The following is a 26,074-nucleotide window of genomic DNA, read 5'->3' as shown; positions in this document are numbered from 1 at the left end:
AGTCCTTGTTGTTCTGGAAGAGAAGTCCTCCAGAACCACCAGTTCTCCCCTAAAAACACCAGCTTTGTAATAAGAGTTTTTAAAATTCCACTTTACTGGTCTCCTTTAGATGTTAGGAAGAAAATAGATTTCTTAATCTTATTTATCCCAATTCTGATAGAAAACCAGAATGATTCAACACAAGCTATTAAATTAAGTAAATGGTTTGATATTTATCAGTCACTGACAGTGAATAAGATATTTTTAAACATTTGCTTCATGGTTTAAAATAAACAGGAACAGATAAGACTCATTTAAAATACATATACACCTCCTTATTAAAAAAAAAAAATCCACCACCTTTAAAGTTGCTTCTTTCAATGCTTCTTAAAAGAAAAACCCAAAACCGAGAAAATGTTTTCATCAAATTTAACAAATAAAAAAGAACCTAATTTTAATCCAGTGACAATCTCAAAGTCTAACAATGAGGTAAAGCATCCATAATTCTATTTAACCCTGCTTGATGTGAAGGTTTTATTTTGTGATCATTTTAGTGCATAAACCCTGATGAATAATGGAATTTTAGAAAAAGAACCCCTATTGAGTCAAGCTTCATTGACATCTGACTGGTAGTCTAAGAGCCTGCAGAGAGGGTCCAAAGCAATGCATCACAGCCTCCCAGCAGGTCATTAAGGCATTACCCAATTAGAAAGCAAGGCTACGGAGCGACATTGTTCACAGCAGAGCAAACATAATTGATTTTTATTTCAACAGGGGGGAGAACCTCCTTACTAAAGAGCTTTAGCATAATTTCTTATTTAGGAGAGGTTTAAAGAGATTTGTGCTGGAGTATTTAATTCCAAACCCTGGGACAGTCTCTGGCAATGTGTATAAATTAAGGGGCAGTTGACTTCACTCATTCATATTCAAAGTAGAGACTCGCTTGTTGCTCAAAAATAGCATGAAGATTTCTGAGCAACGGCATCCAACACCAGCTGTGCAGGGGCACAGTGCTTGGACCATCCAAACCTTTATACAGCTCATGTAGCTATCAACAAGCCAGTTTCCTGCTTGAAGGCTCCTCTCTGAGGCACTTTAACATGCTAATACACTGTATGTAGTCCACAGCTCCTTAAGAGCACCATGCAGATGGAATTTGCTCCCGAGACGTCTTCATCACCCTCGATCTCCTGCTCTTCTTGTTGTTTCCACACTGGTTATTTTCAATCCCACTCTTCACAGGCACCACTGGATGGGAATGTTCAGTGACAGCCTGTAGCAAGAAAGGCTTCCTAATGAGCAGTTTGGATTTTCTCAGTTTACAGTGTTGCAGTAACACAGCGGAAAATGTTAGCGCTGTTATCTCCCATCTCCTTTTGTATATGAGTAAAGTGAGGTCTTTTTTCATTGCAAGCCATGCAAGTTGAAAAAAAAAAGAAAGGTCCTATTGCAAGCACCACACTTCATCTTTGACAGCAATCAAATCATAAATTCTACGAGGAAGGTTTGTTTTCATTTGTTAACACCCAGTGCATCAGTGGCAACAAATACCTTTTCAGGAGAAGTGCTTTTTTTCTAGCTTTTGCATTTAAGGTCCACTGGAGAACAGATAGCTGGAAAATGCTATAAAATCCTCACTTTTTCCAAGACCCAGAGCAACACAACTAAAGTCCTTACTGGAAATATTTGTAGATTGCTATCTCCAAACTATGTATACAGCAGACTTGAAAAAAAATGTTTTCCTCTATTAGTTTTACTTCAGTGTGCCAAATGAAACACTTAAAAAAATTTAAAGGACTTAGCTGCAATGGCAGAAGTCCATTCCCAACCTCATCCTCTGGGTCTGTACCTAAGAGTCATGTGACTCATCAGTCTTTAATTTTCTATTTTCCGTCACGTTTCTGACAAAAATGACAATTTTCAACTTGACGTGTGCCTTAAACACACCTTTTTTTTAAAATTCTTAGTTAAAGAAAAACAGGGGAAAAATTTTGCATGGCACTTTAACTTCAAAGTCTGCCAGCAGTACAGTGACAATTTTATTCCACTTGGTTGTTCACAAGCCCACTTCTCTGTCTTGTGTAAGTGCTCTCCTGAAATACAAGGAAAGCAAAGAGATGGTGTAAATAATTTTTATAAACACTTATGTACTCAGATATATCACAAACCTAGCAGCAGCAAGGGCAATTTAGCAGTTGTTTGTCTTACCATGGCACTTACGAGCCCCAGGCACAGATTGCTACCCCTTAGTGTTAGTCACGACGCCAACACACATCAAAGCAGCAATCCCTGACCTGAAAAATCCTCCTGTAAAAATTTATGCCCAAGACCAGCTGTTTATGAGTTTATCCATATATTCCCAATTCTGTCTCCCTTTTTTAATGTTAGGATCAAAATCAATTCTTCGTGTTGTACAGATCAACGCAAGTATAAAATTTCAGTAGCAGCAGCAATACATTCATTGTGCACTGCTGCTTAGTCATGTACCAGCGGAGTTAGGAAGTTTTTCTGAGGGCTGCCAAGGCACACCCAGTGCCTATTTCACAAAAGACCAGCGTTCTCTCTTCCTCTTGAGTCAGAAGGACTATGGATAGAATCTTCTTCCATGGACACTTTACCACAGTAAATTTACCGTCAGCTGGCAGTCAGTTGTTCAAATCCACCCATATTTAACTGAATAAAGGATCCATTGCTTCCACCACATGAATGCTTGGAAAAAACTTTTAAACTAATTGTGACAGAAACCATCAGTGCATGAAGCAGTGTGGTCATTTTTGTTAGTTACTGCTACAGACAAATCACCTATACCCCAAACTCTTTCTGCTGAAGTGATTCCTGGGAAATTGTCTTTACTGACAAAGAAATTCCTACCAACAGACCTGGTAAAAAGCTGGAAAAAGCCATTGTTAAACACATGTTTTTTAAGAAATTAGCTAGATCCACAAACACCCAAAGGTGGTTCAGGATTAAGCTGTTCCTCACTTTGAAAACAAATCATCTGAGCCAGTGGTTCCCTACCCTTCTCCGTTTGTGAACCTCGAAATGTTTTCTAGCTGTAACACAGACCCAGTACCATACAGCAAAAATAACCTCTCTTTTTCCTTAGGCTTGCTATGACTGTCATGTATGTCTTGAAAGCAGTCACTGCTATCACCACTCAGGTAGTATACTTGAAGTAGGGAAAGATATTGACCAAATATCTTGAAAGCATGTTGGAGTAAGTTAAAAGCTTTAAACCCTCTGAATTCCTCACACATAGCCATGCCCTTCCTCTGCACAGGCTGCACAACTGAAGCAACAAACCTTCAGGGGTGCACTGTGCAGCCAGGAAATGTGGAAGAACGGGATCACGTGCTGAAAGCCAGACAGGGGTACAGGAAAATGCCCTTTCCAGCTTTGAGGAGGATAAGTGGAATGGCTTACATCTGGAATTAATAGGCCTCTTGACTTAATGAAAATAACCAATGCATGTTTTGCATGCTAGGTTAGAGTGTTTTGATTTGTAATGAGGAAAGAAAGTGTAGAATATACTGTACACGTTCTCCCACAGGTGTGTGATGTGTGGGCTGGAGAAAGTGGGCTAATTTTAGAACTTTCACCTTGTTAAATGTTTCTGGAGTTTAACTTTTTAATAGGAGACATGCTGATATTACGGTCCTTGAACATTCCTCACCAGTGAGAAAACAGAGGGAATTGGTCTGAAAATTCAGTGCTTAAAATGATAACTATAAATTATACTGTAACTTCAGTCCTTTAAAAATGCTTATTTTACTGAAGGATGTTGAGCAAGGCTGTGTTTTTCTCCAAGGAAGAAATGCTGCAGTTCACCACAGTAAATCTGAATGGTGGCACTTACGTACACGAATAACCATTATTTAGTCTAAGAAATCCTTCTCTAATATTCAGTAAATTGTGTGTTGTTGAGTTCTTGAAAAGAAATCCTAGCAAACTATTCAAATTATTTGATTTTACATTTTCCATGGTATCTTATGGTTCACCTTCTGTAACCTTATATGCTCACTGGCTAACTGCATGTTCAATGCTGAACACTAATGTACACTGTATTTAGTATGTTTGTATCTACACTAGTTGAGACTAATTTTCAGAGAGAAAAGAGCATAAAGAGATACTTGAACATAAAAAAGCTGTAAGGACATAATGGGACAACACAGAAAATATCTCCTAAACAGAAGCTTAGTTTTTCCTTAGTGTCCTTCAAAACACAACCCCTCCCCCCCCCCCCCCAAAACATCAAATTAACCAGCAAGGTAATTGACACAGAAAATTAATGTCACAAGGTTGCAGGTCATGGGCTTAATTGATGTTCTTTAGACCAACTCAATGTTTTGGGTTCAAGCATTTATCCAGCCCTGTGATGGCTGTACTCACAGACACCAGTGAAAGATACTTAGAGGTTCATTTATCTCTTCAGTGTTTCCTGGCTAAAATCTTGGTGCTGAACTGCTCAGACTCCACAGGTTTAGGAGATGCAAAGTGTCCAATAGTTTTATACAGAGCAAGAAGAGGAAGGCAGCACTGGCTACTTAACTCCACGTTAAGGAAGGGTAACGAGGCGCAGGCACAGAATACAAGCAGTAAGAAACTGGGACAGCACTCTTTTCTTCAGCTCAGTACAGTCCAACCAAAGAAGAGATGTGTGTCACCAAGGAGCACTTCTGATCATGCAGTCAAGGCCCTATAAATGGTACAATAAGGCCTATCCTGCAGCCCCATGGAAAGCAGATGGCACAGCAGTGACCCAGGGCCTGCGAGCGTTTGAGCTGCAGTGCCATGTTCAAAGTTCACTGATGTCAAGGCACATCTGTCACATGCCCTGACATTAAATGGGGTCCATAAAAAACATCAAGCAGGAAAGTGGTCAGGAGTCAGATGGGGCCTTTCCTGTGAGTGAAGATAGCCAAGAATATATTTGCCTGAAATCACTTCAAGCCTGAGGAGTTCGTGGAAAAGGGCCAGGCTTTACCAAAACATTTGTCAGATAATGGTGTGCCACATCTGTCTCAGTTAGATATTACACATTATAGAAAATTTTATCTAAAAGAGCAAGAGGGAGAAAGCAAGGCAGAAAACATAATTTTTCCAAATTTCTGACTCTTGCTAATTTTTCACATTATGGTTTTGCAACATTTCCTTTCGTATAGTTACATGAACTATATAAATTATATACATATTTTTATCATTTAGCACTGTAAAGAAATGGTCATAAACAATCATTTTGATTTGTACTACATTTTTAATTTATTTTATGCTTTATATGAACCCCCAGAAGTTTGAGGAACACACATGGGAGGATATTTGAGGGAAATAAATTTTTAAAAACTCAGAACTTTAAAAATGTTACACATTTTTCCGCTTCTAAGGCCAGGGATCGAGTTATGCCCATCTGATGAGAAATACACCATGTCCCTGAGAGGTTTCTCATTTACACCCCAAGAACTCTTGAAAAAATGTCTTTAATCTATAAATACCTACAAAGACATTCAGAAAACTTGCTACTGTGTCCAGGCAATTTACTGAAACTCACATATTTCAATAAATTATTCATCAGGATTTATTTTCCATAGCTAAGTACCACACATAAATTACTGATAAATGGTAGTGAAATCTGACAGCTGAAAACATCTGTCCTCTCGTGCTTATACATCTTAATTTTCTTTCAGCTTGCCTTTATTTCTCAAAACTAACTATGCCAAACGGCTTAAGGATACATTATATTTGATTGATGTCATACAAACCAGAGCTGCATGGCACACTATACACTTAGAAAGGATACAGAACATCGTTCCCAAGGCTGGAAACATCTCAGTAAGAACACCAGCTTTTTATGCCTATGGCTAATGAATTTATCTTCTGAAATAAATGTATCTTTTGGACTTGGATCAATGCATGCCTTAATTAAAACCATGTTTCTGTATAAGCATCTAACAAGAACACATGAAGGCCCTATTTAAATTGGAAAAGAACAGTATAAACCAGTATGGCTTTTAAAACTAACTGCTTCCAGGTGCAGAGAGAGTGGAAGTTTAGTGCTGTTTCCAACTTGATGCTTGGATGCCTTTGTTCTTGAAAGTGTAAGGTTTCTCTCATTCTCAGTTTTATGACTGCAGGTTTCTATGTTGCATAACACCCTATAATAGAGCACCAAAGGGCTTAGGTTTATTGTTTTGTTTCACTTTATTGACTGCATGTTTTATTCAGCTAATATGTGCCATGGAGGCAGGCAGTAACATCTCAATTACAACGCCAGGACTCTTCCTTCTCTCTAAATGACCAGCTTCAATCTGCACTTTATTATATTCACATGCAGGTGTTAAAAGGCAAGGAAGGAGGGGTGAGGGAAGACAGAGTTGAAACAGACCTTTTAAAGCATTACAACGGGAAGGGTTTTTTCCCAGGTAATCCTCTAAAGCTAAACACATTCCAGTATATGATATTTATGCTGTGGCAAGCCACCAAGCACCAGCAACTATTGCATAGCAATGGGTGTGAGAAAGTTCAAATCTAAATAAAAACTCCTCCAGAGTCTGATCAGAGCTGGATCTGGTATTTCACTTTACTCATTTCTACTATTGTGCATCCCTGTTGGAGAGCCAAAGAGACTTTGGCAAGACAACAAGTATACAAGCAAGGAATTGGCACTCCCTACAGCTTATTCAATGTCCTGAATATTAAAGCTTGTTTTACTAAGAAGGGGAATGCTGAACAGGATGACATTAGGAGTCTTCATGGTCCCTTTTGTAATGCCACTGGATTTTTTCATTCCCGCAAGATTCCCACAAGGGCAAAGAGACAGACCAGCTTAACGTTAGATAAAATCTTTTCCTGTTAATCAAAAGTATGCTGAGCTGGCAGGGCAATGGGTGGGAGGTTGAGGGAACAGAGGGGAGAAAATGAGAAAAAAGTAATCCGGAACTTCATTAATAATAGAGAAATAAGGCAATTCTTTGCAGGTGGAGCTGTAATCAAAATAAGTCCAAAAAATCTCTCTTATTTTATCTGAAGATAAACACCAACTCGAATAATGCAGCAGCACCAATCAGTTCAGCACACAAGCCCAAGTCCTGCTAATGGACTCAAAAGTTTAATGTCTGTTTTTCTGGCCAGTGATAAACTACCAGATACCAACAACGATCACAAATCACCATCCCCAGAACCAGCAGACACTGAGCACTGTAAGGAACAGCCCTTTGCCTTCCCATAGGAAGTGCCTGTGAGCCAGAAATGAATTGTTCCTGTGAAGATAGATACTGTGGCATTTTATAGCTTCAGACAAGGAAATAATCTTTACAGTGTTTCAGAGGTTATTAATAAATACTTTGCTTCAGCTGAATTGTTTATACTGCATTGTGAGCCTTCTGGAAAATCATGATAATTTCATTTGGGTTTATAAAGACCTCAAATATTCAATATCTAGCTCAGTTAAAGGCAACCAGAAACAGCTAGATGTATTCACAGTGATACTTTGGGCCAATTTGACAAAGATAAGAAAGAATGATTTCTTTTTAGCCTGGTATAAAGGGTAGCTTATTGCACACACCTTTCCCTGTCTTCAAAGGGAAAAACCTGGCTCAGCTTTTTCACATTTCTCCCACATCCTGACTTTAGCATTAGAAGCAAAGCCATACTGCTCAGTCCAATGCCAACATTAATCCCCTATATAAGGCACTTGAAGCCTGTTGCTCCACTCACTGACTACATCCAGTGAATTTATTGGGTGGGGAAAGATTTTGCAGACCAGTCCTGCAAGATGTGTGTGTTTCCTGCAAGGTGCTACCATCCCACGGTGACACCAGGTATCAACAGTTGGGCCAACACCTTATAGGAGCAGGGTATTCCCTGGTGTTTTCACCCTGGCTCACCAACCAGCCCAGAGCTGATCATTAAGTCTGGGAGGAAATTAAATGGGGAACTTTTTTGACTCTTAACAGTTCCAATTTGTTATGTCATACAGAATTTGAGAAATTTCCCGCTTTCCAATTTCTTCTTTCTTTAGCTCATATCAAGTCCTTGGGCAAGTACCTGTGGTGGCAGCTCTGCCATCAAAAACCACCCAGCTCCAGGTGTAGAATAAGCTGCCTGACCCCAGAAGGGACGATTAAAAATTGCTTTTAGCAGCAGGCAGAAAGCAGCTTCTTCCTTTAAGATGGGGATTCCTAAATCTGTCAGAGAAAAGGAAAAGGGAGCAGGCTACAGAGTGCTGCTAGAACCAGGCTTGGGCCAGCAGCTGCTCTGGTGGTCCCTAGGCAGAATGTGCAGGATGAGCAGCCAGGAGAGGTGCAGCAGCACTGGGACCCAGCACAGGGTGGGTCTCACCCCCCAAGCTCTGTCCAAGACAGCTGCATAGATCCTGCTAGACTTTGTTATTATTTATGTTTATTTATTGAGCATCATCAGCAAGCCTGGGACTGTACAAGGGACAAGTAGAGAGAATCCCTTCCCAAAAATGGAAACAATTGGGCTCTGTGTGGGAACCGTGAAATCCACCCAAAACTAAAAGGCTTCAGTCTTCAGGTTGTTAATTCAGCACATATCAGGAGCAATAAATTCACTTGGAAAAAGGTCCAGAAATCAGTGGATTTTTGGTCTCTGACAGTTTGCACTGCACCGGACGTTAGAAGTCAAAGACCAAAAAGTAAAAACACTTTACCTGCAATCCTCCAGTTTCTGTTTTTGCCAAAATATATTAAAATACAGTCAATACTTTTGATATCCTGATATGATTTCTTCCATGACTTTTATGGCCACATAAAGATATTATCTTTGACAGCTGGGCTTGATGCTTTCCTGACATAAATCAGTGTCACACCAACGTAACTGCATAGAATGAAACCACAGAACGATATGGACCTCTATGTATAATTATTTTCTAAATGGGGAACAGGACAGCGCAACAGGGCTTAATGATCCAACACATTATTTCCTGCTGAAAGAAATAAAACTATAATTCTGACTGTACATAGTACATATTAAATTATTGTTATTGAACTTTCACGTTAAATCCCCAGTAATCTGAGTTCTGCTCTGTGGTGAAAACAGTATTGCAGCTCTGCTACTGATAACATCATAAATACAGCATTACAATAACTAATGCTGCCCTCCTATGACACACTGCAAATTAAGAACATTATTAACAAAACCTGAAGTGGATGCATATTTCAAGCCCTGCTAGATGAAAATATATTTTGTTCCTGTTTTACTTCCTTGATTATATCACAAAACCACCATTTTTCAGCTCTGTACAACCATACTGTATAGTTTTAATATTATACTACATGAAAAATCTGTTACTGTCTTGTGGGTGTTGACCTTTAGTGGGCCCTGGGTGCCCACTAAAGCCACTCTGTCACTCCCCTCCTCAGCTGCACAGGGGAGAGAAAATACAACTAAAGGCTCCTGGGCTGAGACAAGGACAGGGAGATCACTTAGCAATTCCCGTCACGAGCAAAACGGACTCAACTTGAGGAAAAATTACTTTAATTTATTACCAATCAAATCAGAGTAGTATAAAGAGAAATAAAACTATATCATAAAATCACCTTCCCCCATCCCTCCCTTCTCACAGAAGCCACTCCTGTAGGCCCCCACCACAAAATCTTGCCACACAGACCCGATACATTCCACCCCTCCCCTCTGAAAACATTAAGAATTACCATTGAAATCCACATTGATCATGCAATCTTCACTCTCATCACCAAAAATGAATTTCCTACACCGAAATCAAAATGATGTGCTCGTAACACAGAATGAAAGTGGGCAAGGGACACACAGCCCACTCCTCATCCCTCCACCACAATTAGAACACCACCAATTCCCCATGACCATTCTGCTCTTTAACATTGTCCACTGGATGTTTGACCCATTACCTCTCCCAGTTATTGCCCTTTTCTTGATCCATGAGCCTTTTGCTCTATTTTCTCTCCCCTGTCCAGCTGAGGAGGGGAATGACAGAGAAGCTTTGATGGGTACCTGCCATCCAGCCAGGGCCAACCCACCACATGTATCCTACTCTTTCCCTACAGGAGGTCTCTTAAACAGCCACAGTGTTCACTACGTAGCATTTGATTTAGAAACACAAACCCCCTTTGTTCATATTCCTCTCTAAATTGTGACTTCTTTAGGTGGGTTCATGAAGCAAATCTACCTTTAAACACAAAAAGCTGCAGGGCGTGTCCCGTGGTCCTCTGGCTTCTGCCAGAAGAATCTCTTCATGTCCAATTACATGGAAAAAAATAAAGGCCAAAGCCACAGACCCTGAGTCCTCATGCCACCATAGCCCACATGCAGCTGTAGTGGGAACAAATATTAAACCTGAATTTCTTTAAGAATCAACAAGGCATGCAACACATACCAGGGGGAGAAGGGAATCTGTCATGCTGTCCCATGGCCAACATCCCCCATGGAAGCATGATATGGGGTATGTGGTGTCCAGGAGCGACCCCACACACTCATTTATACCACCATGGGATTTCAAGTCACTCCGTCAAACGGAGCAAAGAAAGGACTTCCAAGTTTCTGGCATTTGAACCTGAGAGGAAGGATCCCTTTAGGAGAAGCATCAACAGAAAGCTGTAGTTTCTCCCATTTTGGACCCTCCTTTGTTCGTGCAAAGCACACTGGCAAGCATTGCTTCCCCCAGCCAGCCACAAAACTATCTGGCTTACTTGGTGAGATCCAGCAGGAGCTGTTTCTGTGGGAGTTTCATCTGCTGGAACTAAAGCACGCTGGACAATGACCACTGCTTAAAGATGTAAATACCTTCCCCGTGCAGTGCATACGTAATGCCCCTCAGGAGGGGATCTGGACAGGCAGCTTTTACATTCATCACACTCTTTTCTGTCTTGAGGAGAAGGCTGCAGTACAGCTCTGGGGTGAAATGAGTGTGTTCAGCTTTGTTGCTGCTGAACATTTCTTTTTCTCTTTACTGGCTACTCCACTCCCATAATGAGCAACATCCCTGTGAGTGACCAGCCAAGAGCTCCCAGGTTCAAGGGAGCAGTGGTTGTGCTGTTCCCACTCGACTGTGCTTTATTTTCTTCTAGTGAGTTCTTTTGTCCTCCTTCCCTTCTCATGAGACCTTGACAGCTGAAAACCCCTGGCAGCCCCTGCAGCAGGTGAGCATGGTGGAGTTCTAGGAGACTCTTTGCCATCAGAGCAGAGTTTGAACCAAAATAATAATAATTGCCTCAGGTACTCTCCTCTTCCCTCTCATCCCAAAAACTATATTTTTCATGGCCCCAGACATTTTTTAGCTTACTAATGAGGTCAGTAGTTCTTTTCTGAATGAAGCCCCAGCAAGCAAGAACTGATGTGGCTGGAGAGTTGTTTCGTTTTTGGGGTGTTTTTTTAAGCAACTTTCAGAGTAACTTGTTCTGGGGGGTGAGTAACTACCATGGGGGGTAGGTACCAGCCAGTCTCGATCCATGGACTGGCTGCCCCTCCTGGTTAAGGTGGCCCCAGGGTCAGTTAATCCCAGTGACTAATGCTGGAGCAGAAACCTGGTGGAGCCGGCTCTAAGCCTTCCCTTGGCCCAGGAAAAAGAAATACAGCCTGAGAGGAGATTTTCCTCTCTTACCAGAGGGATATTTTATCCACCTTACAGACACGGGCTGGTACCTGGAGCACCTGTTGCCTGAAAGAAATACGTACACAGAGCCATAAATTCCCCTTTTACAATGAGTTGTACGTGCCCTTTAGTAGCTGGAAAAGCAGCAGTGCAGCAAAGGCCACTCAAATGCATCATGTGAATATCTGGAGCTGTGAGCTTAATAAAAGCTCTTTACTACCACAAAGCATAGCTTATAACATTGTGTTCAAAGTATTTCTCCATGAACACTTTGGGTGGATTCCTGGTCCCACCACAGACAGTGGGAGTTTTGCCCTTCGCTTCAGCGGGATGTATTTCACCTTTTGTGCTTAATTGCCAGTTGTTAGGGAAAGGAATAAATTACAGTCTGCTAAATCCAGGCACAGTAATAATCAACAAGTCCCTTTTTAAAAAAATAAATGCTACCATAAGAGCCCTTTATACCTAGCTGAAGTCTTAGACAGTCTTTTTCAAGTGTTCTGAAAGTTATTTTCTGATACTTTTTTGTATTCCCGGATGGTCTCACCACATTTGCATCAAACCAACTGGATCAACAAGAAAAAACAAACAGGGAAAAGTCGTTAATGGACAAAAGACAAGATTTAAAAACCTTTCACAACCATCCACTTAAAAGACTGCACTGTTTAGCTAGCTTGTCCAAATTTACAGTGTAGCAAGAGCAATAATCTCCATCAGAGCTGGTTACAGCCCCTGCCAAGCTGAAAGCAATGTTCCCATTGACTTCTGTAAGCAGATCAGATCCTGGAAAAGAGGAGTTGTGTGCCAGAGTCAGAACAGTTAGACAAATGAACATACACAGAGATACAAATACCCTTCCTCAGAGTTAAATTATTTTGCCATGAACAGGACATTTAAAGATTGTATTTAGATGACCCATCTGTGTTTTAAAGCAGATTAGAGTGCTTTGGGAAGCAAATGACACACTGCATTATTTAAGCCAAATGTTCAAAATTCCATTTGCTGTTGGTGCAAGCTACATACACTGAATCTTCAGTCATGTGTCTGAACACATTCCTGGTGAGCTTAAGCAGAGTAAAGTTAATTGAATCAGCCTACAGGATCCCTACCACACCACTGCAACCTGAAGTTGCCATTTCTATTTCAGCAGCCTTTAAGTAATTTTCGTCAAGATCCTCTGATTTCTCATCTCCTTCTCTGCACTAACTGTAGGTATTCCACTGTACTGGTTCACAGTGCCTTCACCTTCACTTAGACATCTTTATTTTAACATTGACCTTTATAGCAGTAAAAATGCTTCTGTTCCATTGTCATGGTGTTATGAAACCTGTCTGTGCTGATGCAGCATTCACCAATTTAGTACACAAAAACACAAGTACAAAACACTGATCTCATCCATTCTTCCCAGGTTGCCTCTCCACTACCTCTTCTCAAGAGCCACCCTCCAAGAAGCAGCTACGTAGAACTGCCAGAGGTTCCCTTGCCATCCAGCCCTTGAACATTCCTGCTGCTTCTTATGGCTTTCTCCAGGCAACCTGAGAGCCAGTTTTCTAGAGTCTACAGATTTTATTGGTGAAAGCACCATATGCCATCAGCTAGAGAGAGGCTGGGAACGTGGCACTCCCTCATCAGTCAGTACTGCAGCTTAGGATAATCATTCAACATGTTATTCATGTTTAACACATCAGTTCATTGAGCTGGCACTCTCGTCCCACTTACAAAGGTAAATGAAGGCTAGAAGGGGCCTGTGAAACTCGAGCTAATGAAAACGATGCAGCTGGCTCCAAACTGTAATTCTGGCTCTGAGGTGCAAGATCTTGGCACCATCTGCTCCTTCCAGAGCTAATATTAATGAAGAACTCATCCCACCCCTGCTGAGCAAGGGAATGCTAGCACACGGATCCCGATGGATGCACACAGCTTTCAGCCATATTTTAGCACTGCTCATCTGTAGTCCTGCCAGCTTTCTGTGATATGGAAATTTGAGCAGTAGCATCTGTGTGAGCTCAGGCTGGAAGGCCTGGGCTGCAGCACCTCTAACCAGGACATCCTGGAGAGGAGCAGGTCCAGGTGCTCTGGGCAGAGCAGGCTCAGCGGGTTGGGTCTCCAGGCCGTGTAGAACTGCCTGGGCACACACTTTGTGCAAGGTACTGCATCTCCAGGGTTTCCAGATATTGAAAACCTTCAAAGACCACCAAAGTCCTCAAATTCCAAACTAAATCTTCAGGTGAAAAAGGAAGGTCCAGGAAGCTCAGGTGGATGGTAGTCCTTTGTGGACTACAAAGCAACACATCCATTTTAAACCAAGTTTCACAGTCAAAAAAAACCCAAATGCGTATTATCTATTTTCTGCCCCACACCCCTTTTGGTTCTATCTCGTGGCCCCCTTAGCCAACACATACCCATCATCCTGCCCTTATTTAAGAGATACAAGGCCCAGAAAGACACAAGAGTCTGCTGAACACAAAATAATCCTTCTGTGCCCCCAAGCACCCAGCTGCACTGCACTAGCATTAGCACATGGAGGGGCAACACGGTTTGTAGTTACATCCAAAAATGTAGAGGCAAATAATTCCTGCAATCCAGGGGTTCCCAACAATACCTTTTCCCACTTAAAAATTTTAAGGTATGTATCGTATTCTGCATCTCTGAAACAAACAGCATTTTACTATTTTACTCAAAGAAAATGTTTGCATGCTTGGTGTATTTTGAAACTCTGTGTAACCAGACTGCCCAGCTGTTTGCTTAGTTGCACAAGAGATCTCATGCTGCTAAACCCTCCAGAGTTATCTTGCCCCCACCCTAGTGCTCAGAGGAGACTTCCAAAATAAAATAAATCATTGATCCAATGTCAGGAAAACTGCCTTCCCAGTGTTATTCAGCCCCAGAGTATTCTCTGTAGGACTGTTTCCTACAGATAGTAGGGGCAGCCCTGAGGCATTTTATGGACCCATACACTTTAAATTTTACACACAGCCTTTTACACTAAGATCCCCCTTATCAAAGATATAGGATCCCATGTCCATTGGAATTCCCAAGAAACTGACAGTAACAAAACTGTATGGAAAAAAATTTGATTCTCATACTGCAGAAATTTTAAGATATATGCAGCTGATGCTTAAATTGCCCAATTTAAAATATATATACTTTGCACAGGAAAACTACCCAGTAAGAATATTAAGGTTGCAAAGTAAAGTACTCAGAATTTCAGAGATGTTAGAATTAGGATTTCTTAGCACAGAGTTTATCCACTTCCTGCATATTCCTTCAATATGATATAACCCCTGGAGGGTTGACTTCAGCTTGGTCCAGAGTGTGGCTGAAATTGGTTCCCGTTTCAGCTGCTAAATATACCAAAGCTGTCCCTTTGCAACACGTGCAAATTATAAGTTAAGAAAATGCCTACAATTTAACCAAGTGTTCACAGACTAGAAATGGCAAGAAAAATATCCCTGAGTAAAGAGCCAGGCAATCCTTCCCCACCAAATTTCAGATCATTACCTCAAAGCATTGAGATATTTTACCTTTTCAAAATTCACCCCATTTTTTTGCCAGCGTATCATTCTCTACATCTATTCTCAGGCATCAGTTTGGATTAAATCTTCCTAAAGAGTTTAGGGAGCTACTTAGCACAGAAAATTCCCTCCAAATTTTGTTCAAAAGGGTTCAAGTCTGGCAAAGCATATGCCAATCAAACCAGGGGCTTGTTACACAATCTTCACAGTAAGAGACACCAGCAGCTCCGCCTGTAATATTTTTGCCACTTACAATTAATAGTCTGGAAAAAGACATCTTGAGAAAGTAAAATAAGTGGCACAAAGAGGAGGAGGGTTTCCAAGCAACTGCTTCATTTTCATTTTAAGCCCATGCTGCAGAAGTGTTAGCAGCAACTTAAGGGGCTAGTCTCATCCCCAGCCTGCAGGAGAGTGAGGAAACTAGGTTAGAAACAGTAATTTCTTGCATATAACCTCAGATTAACATACAACAGGAGGGATCAAAAGGAACAGGATTTTAAATTACTGTGCCCACAGTTAATTTCTAGATGCAATACAACCCGCAGTCAGCAAATGTATTTGTACAGCCAAGTGACATTCCCACTGATTTTTGCAAATCCTCTGCTCCCTAGATCTTAAAATAATAGGGAAGAGAATTACAAAGAAAAAGCAAGCATAAGTGTTGCCTTTTCTTAGCAAGCACGTCCAGAAGAGCCCTGCTCCCACTGGTGCTGGCTCAGCACGCCAACCTCACGCTGCCCAAGCTTCACTCGCTCAGTCACCACTTATTGTCTCTTGACCTTTTTGCTGAACTGCACCTTGGAACTACCACAAGCCTGGTGCCATATTTCAAAATCAGGCACCTAAACCAATCCTCTGATTTTTCAGGAGCTGCTGTGCCTTGTCAGCAGAAACAAGAGGACTTGCAGGCGCCCTGAATGCCCTGGAAATCAGGCCACTTTCGGCTGTGCTCCTGCTCTCGGCTTTTTCAGTTTTTCCTCCACCCAGTGGCCACTAACAGAAACAAATCACCTAATAAAAATACACTGCACTAACACTCTATTCACTGAAACACTCTATTAACATGGCAGTAGTCTATTGTTCCCTGGACTGCTACTTCCAGGACATCACTGTGTACCTCTGTTATGGCATCCAGCAGAGGATTACGTTATGGAAAATGTTGGTATCACATGCAGGTGACAGAAGCATAGAAAACTGCACTCTTTGTGGGGATGGACACTGGATCAGACAAAAATATGATATCCCCACAAGGTCCAGAAGTATAGATACAGTCAAAGACAGTAGTTGCTGCCATTGACAGAAGTGGAAAAAAGATCAAAACAGATTCAAAATTATTGCCATGATCTAAGGCACAGAAATCTACATTCATTCATACAAATCAAGCAGCTGATGGAATCTCCTGACTGGTTTCCTGCTGGTACTGCAAAAACACAGCTTTCTTGACAGCTGTCTGCCCCACCTGAGCAGATGTGATGAGCTGTGGATCTGGGCTTCAGAACAGAGCTCCTGCAGGACACACAGGAGGGAGGAGCCCTCTTTGCTCTGGCTACAGACTGCCATCAAACCCTTTGGTAATTATAGTTTAATTTTGGATTTTAATATTCAGCCAGAGAGTTGAAAAATGCTGTGCTTCTGTAGATGATGAGAGAATGTTACCTGAGCCAGCTGGCAAAAATGCAAAGTTGCATTTATGTTTCATCACTAATAGCTACTGAATTGACTCAGTAATTGAACCTTTAAGGGTATTTGCAAGATATATTCCATACAGTATACTAAAAAACAGTTTTGCTACACATTAGCAGGGCTGCACCAAAAACACATATATGCAGATTTACCTGCATGTTTACAAACATTGACACCCCTACACTTCTATGCTGGATAAATACCTCCAGGAGGATTCAGGACTAGAAAAGGAGCTACCAGGTTATATAATTTACAGCTTAAGACAAAAAATACCAGGCAGATTCTGAAAAGTACAGTATACTATCGCTCACTGATTGAAAAGTACAATTTTATTTATTTTTAAATTGATTCAAGGTTTAGTCTGCACCTATTTGACCGTGTCACTGGTGCAGGGCCACTGATGCTTGTGAGCTGCTCCCCTTTGCACACCAGGTGCTTGCTCCTCATAGTCAGCCCCTTGCTCCACTTTTTGACCAGAGGATGTTTCAGCTGGACACTCGAACACCCCACACAAGTGCCCACTTTGCTCAGTACCATGAGGCAGCCAGCTGCCACAGCTTGCAGCTGGCTCACTGCTGCCAGGACCTCTGAAGGCTTCGTTTGCTCAAGGCTCTCTTGCTGGAAACCCCACTGCTACAGAGCATGAAGAGCAAATAAGGGCTGGAAATACAATACCACAGATTAGAGCTCTCTCTGAAAGAATGATTGAGACTTGCCAGAGTATTTGCCCAGCCCTGCCCATAAAGATTTAAACTTGTTTGCTAGTTCCCTCTCACCTTGAGCCTGTAGTTTATGGCAAGCAGGGATGGTGGGAAGGGTGGGGGCAGCTCAGTATCTCAGTGGTCCTCAGAGTGCTTTAAGGCAACATCATAAAAGGGATCAGGGACAGAGCTCTTAGCCATGACCCCTCTCTGCAAACAAAGCAGGAATTACTGAGCAATAGTGTCATTCACAGCATTTTCCCCTTGGAAGTACCTCTGCAAGAGCCACCACACTTGGGCAGCAGCAGGCAGCTGTGTGTCCTCCAACCAAGGGAGCAGGGCCATGGGCTCACACGGCTCCATGGCTGACCTGGCACTCCCCCACTGCCCCGTGGGGCTGCAGACCTGTCACAAAGCTCCAAGAATTATGTTGATTGAGCAATTTTCAGTATTTCTCTGGCTGACAGCAGCAGTGGTGCTCTGTCTGCCAGCTCTTGGCTAGACGAAGCAGATTTAGTGTCCCCCATCTGGTAGTTGAACTCTGTGTGCAATCTGCACGCAGCCACAGCCAGCACTCAAACTGGGACCTCGTGGGGCCCTGGCAGTGCTGGTACCAGGTAGGGCAATGTGAGAAGTGCTGTGGCAAACCCATCCCTCTGGGAAGCCACTCTGCACCTGCGAGGAGCAGCAGTGGTGAGAGAAACATAACCCTAAAATATAGCTAGCCAGGATTGCAAAAAAGGAGCTTTAATAGCTGTGCTGATTAGAAAAAAAACACAGATCTGGCAGTACTTCTGGGACTTGTTTACACTTAATAGTAAATGCTGGTTACTAGCAATATCTTGTTTAAAATACAAGGCTATTTAAGAGGCAGCTATTGATAGTTTGCTGTACTAAGATAAAGGCATTATTGCCAGAATTTTGCATTTAAATAAGCCATCATGCCCTATAAAAATCACAGCTATTGCCTCTAGGATGTTGCTTTGAATCTGGCTCAAATCAAATCAGTAATGACCAAAACCAGTCACTCTGCGAGGATGCCCAGTGACCTGAACGCCCTGAGCTCACAGGTACAGCCTCGCTGGGGCTTGAACATCTTGCCACAGGGCTGATGTCCATCTCCACGGCTGTCCTCAAACCAGCCCTGTCATTCCACCACCCCAGCACCCAGGACACACACCTGTTAGCCTGATGTCATCCTCAGCCCAAATGCTTGAGTCTGAAATTACCCGAAACTTGTTTCTTCATGAGGAAACTGGTGTTTCAGCACAAAGAAACAAGTCCCACTTCTCCCCCCCAACTCCCCCAAGGGTCAGTTTGTCTATTCATCCTCCTCTACTGTACTTTGTGCATGACATGCCCAAGCTGGGCACAGCTGGAGATCCACACCAGCACCAACAACTGTCACCTGCCCATGCCCTGCCAGCTGTGTCTCTCCAGGACCCATCTTCACTCATTCCTTACAGTTAGGAATCGATGCTATCCTGACATGGAAGTGAATTAACCTAAATTTGGACCACAACCCCTCCTCCAACAAAACTGTTGCAAAATACTGAACCTGAAGTACCTCAGAGAGCTGCCTCCCTGTTCCCACACTTCACCCCAGTGTTTTGCACTAGGAGTGCATTCTGTTTTCAATCTGTGCAATAAATTGTGAATCCCTATAACACTGGCCAAGCAAAACCACTGTAGCAGGGCTCTTCCCTAATCATCCAAAGGCAGCCTGAACTCCCATGGATGCTTCTGCCCCTGCATTGCAACTCTGGCCTCCTCTGGCTCAGTGCATGGTGCAGCTTTCTGTGTTTATAATCTCGGGACAGCAAGATGTGCAGGTTCCCTACACAAGGGAGCTCCCTACCAGCTGCTTGTCCTTTATCACTGCTTCAGTCAGGCTTTCTCAGAGAGCACGTGTAACCTGCAGGTACTCGTCGAGAACAGCACATCTCATTTCTTCCCTATTTCAGACTTTCCAATTAATTTCAATTCATTCATGATTTTTCCTAAACTTGTCACATATTTTGCTTGGATCCCCTATCTGATTGTCAACACAATGTAGGTGCAGCAGCCTCTGGAATCCTCCAACCTAACTCCACAGTGAAATCCCCTCTTCCATCTTCAGTGGTTCCTTCAGAGTCAATGACAGCCTGAAGTTTAAACACATCCACAGAAGCAAATCATTAGCAGCTTGGGCCTCCCAGTGACTGGATTCTCACCATCCAGGAGCTCAGTTACATGTCCAAATACCTTCTGTCATCTGCTTAACTCTTCCCCACACTAAGTTTAAAGCAGTGGGTGATTCTTACGACATTTGCATGCACGTGCACGTACGCTGCAAAGCCCAACATTCTATTTTCTGTCCTTCTAGCTGAGAGAAGCTCTTCCTTTACTTACAAGAAGGCAGATTTCAGAGGCCAAGGTCTGCACGAGCTGGAAAGGGCCCCCCCACTGCCAGGCAGCTGGGCTGTGCTTGGGCTGTGCCAGCACGCTGGGACCACGCTGTCATTAGTGCAGCCAGAGCTCCAGGCACTGCAAATCCATCATGCCATTTAATTCTCTGTGAGGGACCAGCAGCTCAGCCTGCAGTGGAGCAAGCCCACCAGACAGGCAGGCAGAGAAGGAGGCAGCACTAGATCTTCCACCTCTTCTTATCCCTAATTAGCTGGGGGATGATGGCTGCCCTGTCTCTGCTGCTGCTCTTCAGGCTTTAAATAGATGCTGTCTGCCTGCCACGTCTGCACAGTTTTAGGCCAGCAATAATTGCAGGTATGAAAAATATCCCAAGGAAAATCTCTGTGAGATTAGTAATACTAGCAAAAAATTAAAACCAAAGTGGCAAGTGTTCCAGTGTTCTATGGTAAGAACTTGTTCCTTAATGTGAAACAATCAAACATTTAAAATATGCAGGGACACACACACAATTTGTATGTATAAACATACATTATTTAGATCAGCTGAATCCTCAAGAGCTGCAAATAGTCCATGAATTATTCTGTAATTTATACTTCCCCCATCTGAGAATATGCTTCCACCAAAAGATTTTTCTTTTTCAATTAAAATTCATTATGCTAGCATCCCAACCAGGCAGCCAAAAGAACACAGAGGGACCGCCAGGTACGACCCACGGGCTTTGCGTGTCACTCTGCTCCCAGACATCATTTTCTCCATAAGTCCCTCAAGGCATAAGCAGAAAGCAGGCTCTGAGCCAGCTGAGCACTTCTGTTCACACACATCTCCCAGGCAGCACCTTTTCAGAAGGCACCTCCAACACAGCTGCAGACTGGGACCAGCAGGAGCCTCCTGTGCTCGCACCGCTGGCCTGCTCCAAAATCAGGGAGTAACTGGGATCGACTGCTCCTCGCTGCTGTGAGACCTGGGGACAACAAATGGTTTTACTTCTCTGTCCACACTTTCATGTTAAACCAGGGCTCAGAACCGATTTTGAGTGCAAAGTTCCTGCTGCACATAAACAACCAGCTTTCCTCAGCTCTGTCAGTCACACTGTAATGGTTTCCTTTCGTAGCGTGGCTGCCCAGGACTGGATCCTGCACAACACCAGGGGTGTAGCTTGGGAAGCCACAAACATCTGTACTTGTGCTGGAGCTTGTGGATTTTCTGCTCATTTCACTTTTGCTCTTGACCTAGAACATCTGGAGTCTTCTCTTAGTAATTATTTTTTAAAAAATAATTAGTTTATCCTCTTATCTGTGGTGTATAAAAAAACTTGTGAAGGTACTAAAAAAAAATTATAGAGGAGGGAAAATATTTTTATATTAAAAAGTTAATGATTTGTCTATCCTAAAAAAAACCCCACCAAACCTAGGAAAACTCATGCAATTATAACTGCAAAAGAAGATGAAAGAAGAAATGTCAAGCCAGGCTGGTCCAGGTCCAATATCCTGCTTTTGCACTAACACCTGTTGAATCCAAATGCTTAGAAGAAAGTTCTTCTAAAAATTAAATGCCTCTGGCTTGCTGAGCCATGTTGCACTTTCCTGTCCTTGAAATCCCCAAGGAGTTGTCTAGGGAAAAAGGGGCTAGGGGAAGAGCAGCAGCAGACCTAGCGTTATGTTTAAATATAACAGAAAAATCTGCAAGTAGGAAGCTGGGAATATTCGAAGCTTTCCAGACCTTTGTACAACATTTTAAAACCCAAAGGGAAAAACAAAACAAAAAGGAGTGGTAGAAACCAATTTTAAAGTTTCCTTAACAGGTCACCTTTGAGATGAAGCCACAGATTTCCTCCACATAATATGGTCTGAAAACACATTATGATGATATTGATGGTTTCTTTTCAAAACCAGCAGTGCCAGAAATTAAATTAGGTTTGTCTGTTGAAGTGCCCAGTCCAAAGCCTTGTTTTCTTGTAAAAAAAATCATGAACAAAATAAAAACTCCTATCCCAAATACAAGGGGTTCTACTTCTTGGAAAAAAATACGGCAGTTGCTCTTAGTCCTGCAGAGACCCTTCCTAACAGCATCAAGTGGTAATATTGTTCTTAACTTCATATTTAAAGTCTCACTTGAGGATTTGGTTAGAACTTCAGGTTAATTTAAAGAAAGAAATTCAGAAACTCGCATGGAGCAACACAGTTACACTGAACGTAGCTTCAAAATCTTGCTGAATGGTTTGCATTTTTACAGACTTATTGCTTGTGTTTGCCCACAAACTGACAAGGCCCTACTTCCACACTGGAACAAAATCCAAACTGTTCAGACCCCACACAGCTCAGCTCCTATCCCTGTACAATTTACAAAGCCAAAGACACCTTTGAGGTGTTCCAGGGCTGGTTTTCCAGCCCTGCATCAGATCATTGCTTGGCTGCACCTCCTATGTATCATGGCACGCATTTCTGTATCAAATCAACTACTGCATTTGAAAATTATGTGGAGGGGTTTTTGGGGGTTTTTGGCAGTCAAAGTCAGTGAGTGTACAACTTGCACCATCAGGCTACTGGGTGAGAGTTTGAATAAGATAACAGAAAACAATACCTTGCATTGCCCAAAACCGTGATCTTCCAGAGTTTATAGGAACAACCATCTAGCCAGCCAGTGAATGGGGTCTGTATATATTTCCAGTTCTTCCCCACATCATTTTTTGTTTACCCACATTCCTTTTCTGCTTTCTGAGCAAAGCAGCCTGACAGGCTAAAGGCAGTTCAGACTCCCAACAAGGACAAGGACCCAAACTGTGAATAGAAAACCCATCAATTATAAGCACTGCTAGAATTTATCTATTTATATCTTTACTCTTTATGAGATTAGACATGGAATCATCTTCAAAAGAGAGGTAGGGCAGAATCCTCCCCTCCCAAAAAATAAAGAAAGCACTTTAGCTCACAGCCTGAACATCTCCCTTTTATTTGTGCTCTGCTGCTGCCTGAGATGGCCAGCAATGCCCAGCTGATCACATCTGATCTGTATGAAACCCCATCTTTACCTGACGCTGTTTTGTCTAAAGGGGAGCTCTCTAAACTAATCCACAGGCTCAGAGCTTTGACAGCTCTCTTTTGATCTTCTCTGCTGCTTCTCAGTGCTTTCAGGGATGCTTAAACCCAGTCAGAATGGTCCAAAATGAATGGCAGCTCTCCTGACAACTCTGTCCCTAGTGCTATGGGCACTGAGTTCCCATAAATCAGGGCACCACACAGTCAAAATTAGGAGCATTGCAAATATTCTGGGTTTTTTCCCCACTTCTTTTCTATCCATCTCTGGAAGACTTTGTGAGCCTGTGTGCCACTAAGCCAACTCTCTGCAGCCTTTTTCTTGAGCAGAAGTACAGAACTGCAGGGTAAGCTCCACGAAGGCGCGAGACGGAGCTCTGGCTGCCAAAACACCACCCAGCACACACATCCCCATTTGGGGCAGGAGAGGTGGCACCATGAAACCTGCGGTGAAGGAGCTGGAGCAGAGCCCTTCCCCATGCCAGGGTGGCTTTGCTGTTCACAGCACTGATATAGAGAGCATGCATGAAAAAAAAAAACAATTTGCCATTGTTGTGCCTGAACATTTTATCTCTCTACCCTGAAAAACCATTTCAGGAAAATGTCTCACCCATAGAAATCAGCGTATATCCAGATTTCAGATATTCTAAACAAAAATAGCTGTTTCAGCCAGATAATCCTGGCCACATCACAAAATATTTCTCAGTGAATTAGACCCATCTCCTGTGGGAAAGGCATGAAATAGATTTTTCCTGTTCTCACTCGGTTCAGGATTGGGTTTTGTCTCATTTCAGACCCCCTTGAGGGTTCATTAGGTTGTGGGTGGGAAGCACACAGTGCTCAAAAGCAGAGCATTTTCCTGCTAAGGCTAATAGCCAGCATTTCCAAACTTGGGCTAGCCAGATCACAGTGGGCGATTACAGAAAATCCATGACATGCTAGAGCAGGAGCTGAAGAAGTTCAGTTTAGCTGAATTTCACACCATGTCAGAGTCCTATTTGCAGCTTAGAAAATGAATTTAATAAAGCTTTTCTGCTGTAACATGGAGTGTCAGCTAGCAGATTCTCTGACACCTGCTGCTCTTTGAATCTGATACCATATTGCAGCATAATGTGGTCTAAAATTAGACTTCACACAACACACCAGGTTTCAATCTTTCAGAAAATAATTCTGTTCAGCACCTTTCATTCCCTAACAGGGCTTTGGGACACATGTCCTTTCTTTCCTGCCCCCTCCTGGATTAGCACTTGGAATTTTTTTAGCAAAGGTTTGAACCATTCGTAAAAAGAAAAATAAAAACAAACCAAAGCTGAAATAGTTTCATTTTCACTTGATTGCAAACTATACCATGAAGAAATATACTTGCCAACTTATACAGTTGCTTCCTACCTGCACCCCCACAGACCAGAGATAGCATAAAGCTGGAAAACTTTCAACTTTGGGTGCAGAGAATTATTGTCTGAGAAGGAAAAATATTCCAAGCTTAAATGACAGACGGGTGTTTGAATATCTATTTCAGGACTGAGAAGCAACTACAGGAAGAAGCCAACAACAGCTCCACAGGATAATGCAATTTTTTCTGTATAAATTTCACTCATTACCAAAGAAAAGAATTAACGTGAACTATTTCTTTCTCTAATCAAGATACATTTTTGTCTCTTCTTGTGTAATTGTATTTAAATGCAATTAAGTGGTGGTTCATTCCTTTTATAGGGAACTTACTGCAATTAATGCTACTGTTTATTCTAAAGAGTAATTAGATTTTTTTAAAGTGTGCCTAGCCTTTAAATGCTAAGATGGCTCCAAAACCCAGAGCTCAGCTAAATTCACATAGGAAGCTTCTTTCACAAGACAAATTCCTGTCTTGTCTTTCCCAGCTACCTGCAAAGTCTTTAAGACAACGTGGAGCTTAGGTACACAGCATGAATAACATTTCATTGCCAAGAAATCTAGCACTGATTGGTGTGCTCCAACACAGACATCAGTATTTTCCAAAGAATTCATAAGAGGCACAATTAAAAAAAAAAAAAAAAAAAGCATCAAAAAAATTACAGGTGTAGACCTTAAAATGTATGGAATTTACTATGGCAGAAAAGATACAGCCTTTCACTACCAAAAACCAGCTCTGAGATATCCAATAGAATTAGTAACCTTGTTCTCATCCTGGGAATTGCAATCGATCTACTTTTTATATCAAAATCAAGTGGTTTCCCAAGTTAGAATGCAACATCCTGTGTCAGCTTGCAAATGAGCTGGAGTGAGAAAGTAAACAGATCACAAACACTGAACTTTACAAGTATAAATAGCATGCAGATTGAAGCAAATAACATGTCCAGTGGAAAAAAAATAAAAAAACCTCACTTTCCCCGTTTTAACTGAATGTCCAGAATATTGTTTTGTACAGGACACCATCCATAAGAGTCAAACTGAATCTGATAGACTGCCTCGGCCAATTCACAGAACCTTCCTTCACCAAATGTGTTTAAGCAGGTGGCTCTCACTCCCCTGCAGCAGCAGGAGGAAGGAGGGCAGGGAGGAGGAGCTCTGCAGTCAGATCCTGGGAGCATCCCTGAGCCACCTGGGACAGGGAGCTGGGGCCTTCCACCTGTGTCCCACAACGGTGCCACTGGCTGACAAGTAAGCCCAAAGCAAAGGTTTCAAATCAAAGTACACTGCTCAAATCACCATTCCCTCCCTCCTCTCTCCGAGTATATTTTCGTCAGATGTTGCTGCTTCCATCCAAAACACGGGTGTGAAATTTTGTTCAGCGCCAATATATGCTGTAATGCCTGCAAACTACTAACCTCTTCCTGGAAATTACATGGGGCTGAGCAGAAGCTGAAGAGAAAGGAGGACATAAAGAATCTATACATCTCATTTTGTTTAAACCAGCTTCACGTCTCCTTCAAAATGCAATCTACATATTGAAACAAAGGAAACAGCCTAATGGATACATTACAATAACAGCTCCTCCCATCAATCTCCATTTACACCCATCCATATGGAGAAAAAAACTGATAATCTCAACAGAGAAAAGCTTCTCAAGCATTCCTGGAGTGTTTTCAGGCTATTCAGCCCATCAAATTTACATCTATGAACACACTCATACCATTTTAGAGATAATATTCGTTAGGCTCATCAAAACCATTCGGTCTCATTTCTGTGTTGGAG

This window comes from Corvus cornix, chromosome 10 (assembly GCF_000738735.6).
Source record: "Corvus cornix cornix isolate S_Up_H32 chromosome 10, ASM73873v5, whole genome shotgun sequence".
Lineage (NCBI taxonomy): Eukaryota > Metazoa > Chordata > Aves > Passeriformes > Corvidae > Corvus > Corvus cornix.
This window is presented reverse-complemented; position numbering follows the sequence as displayed.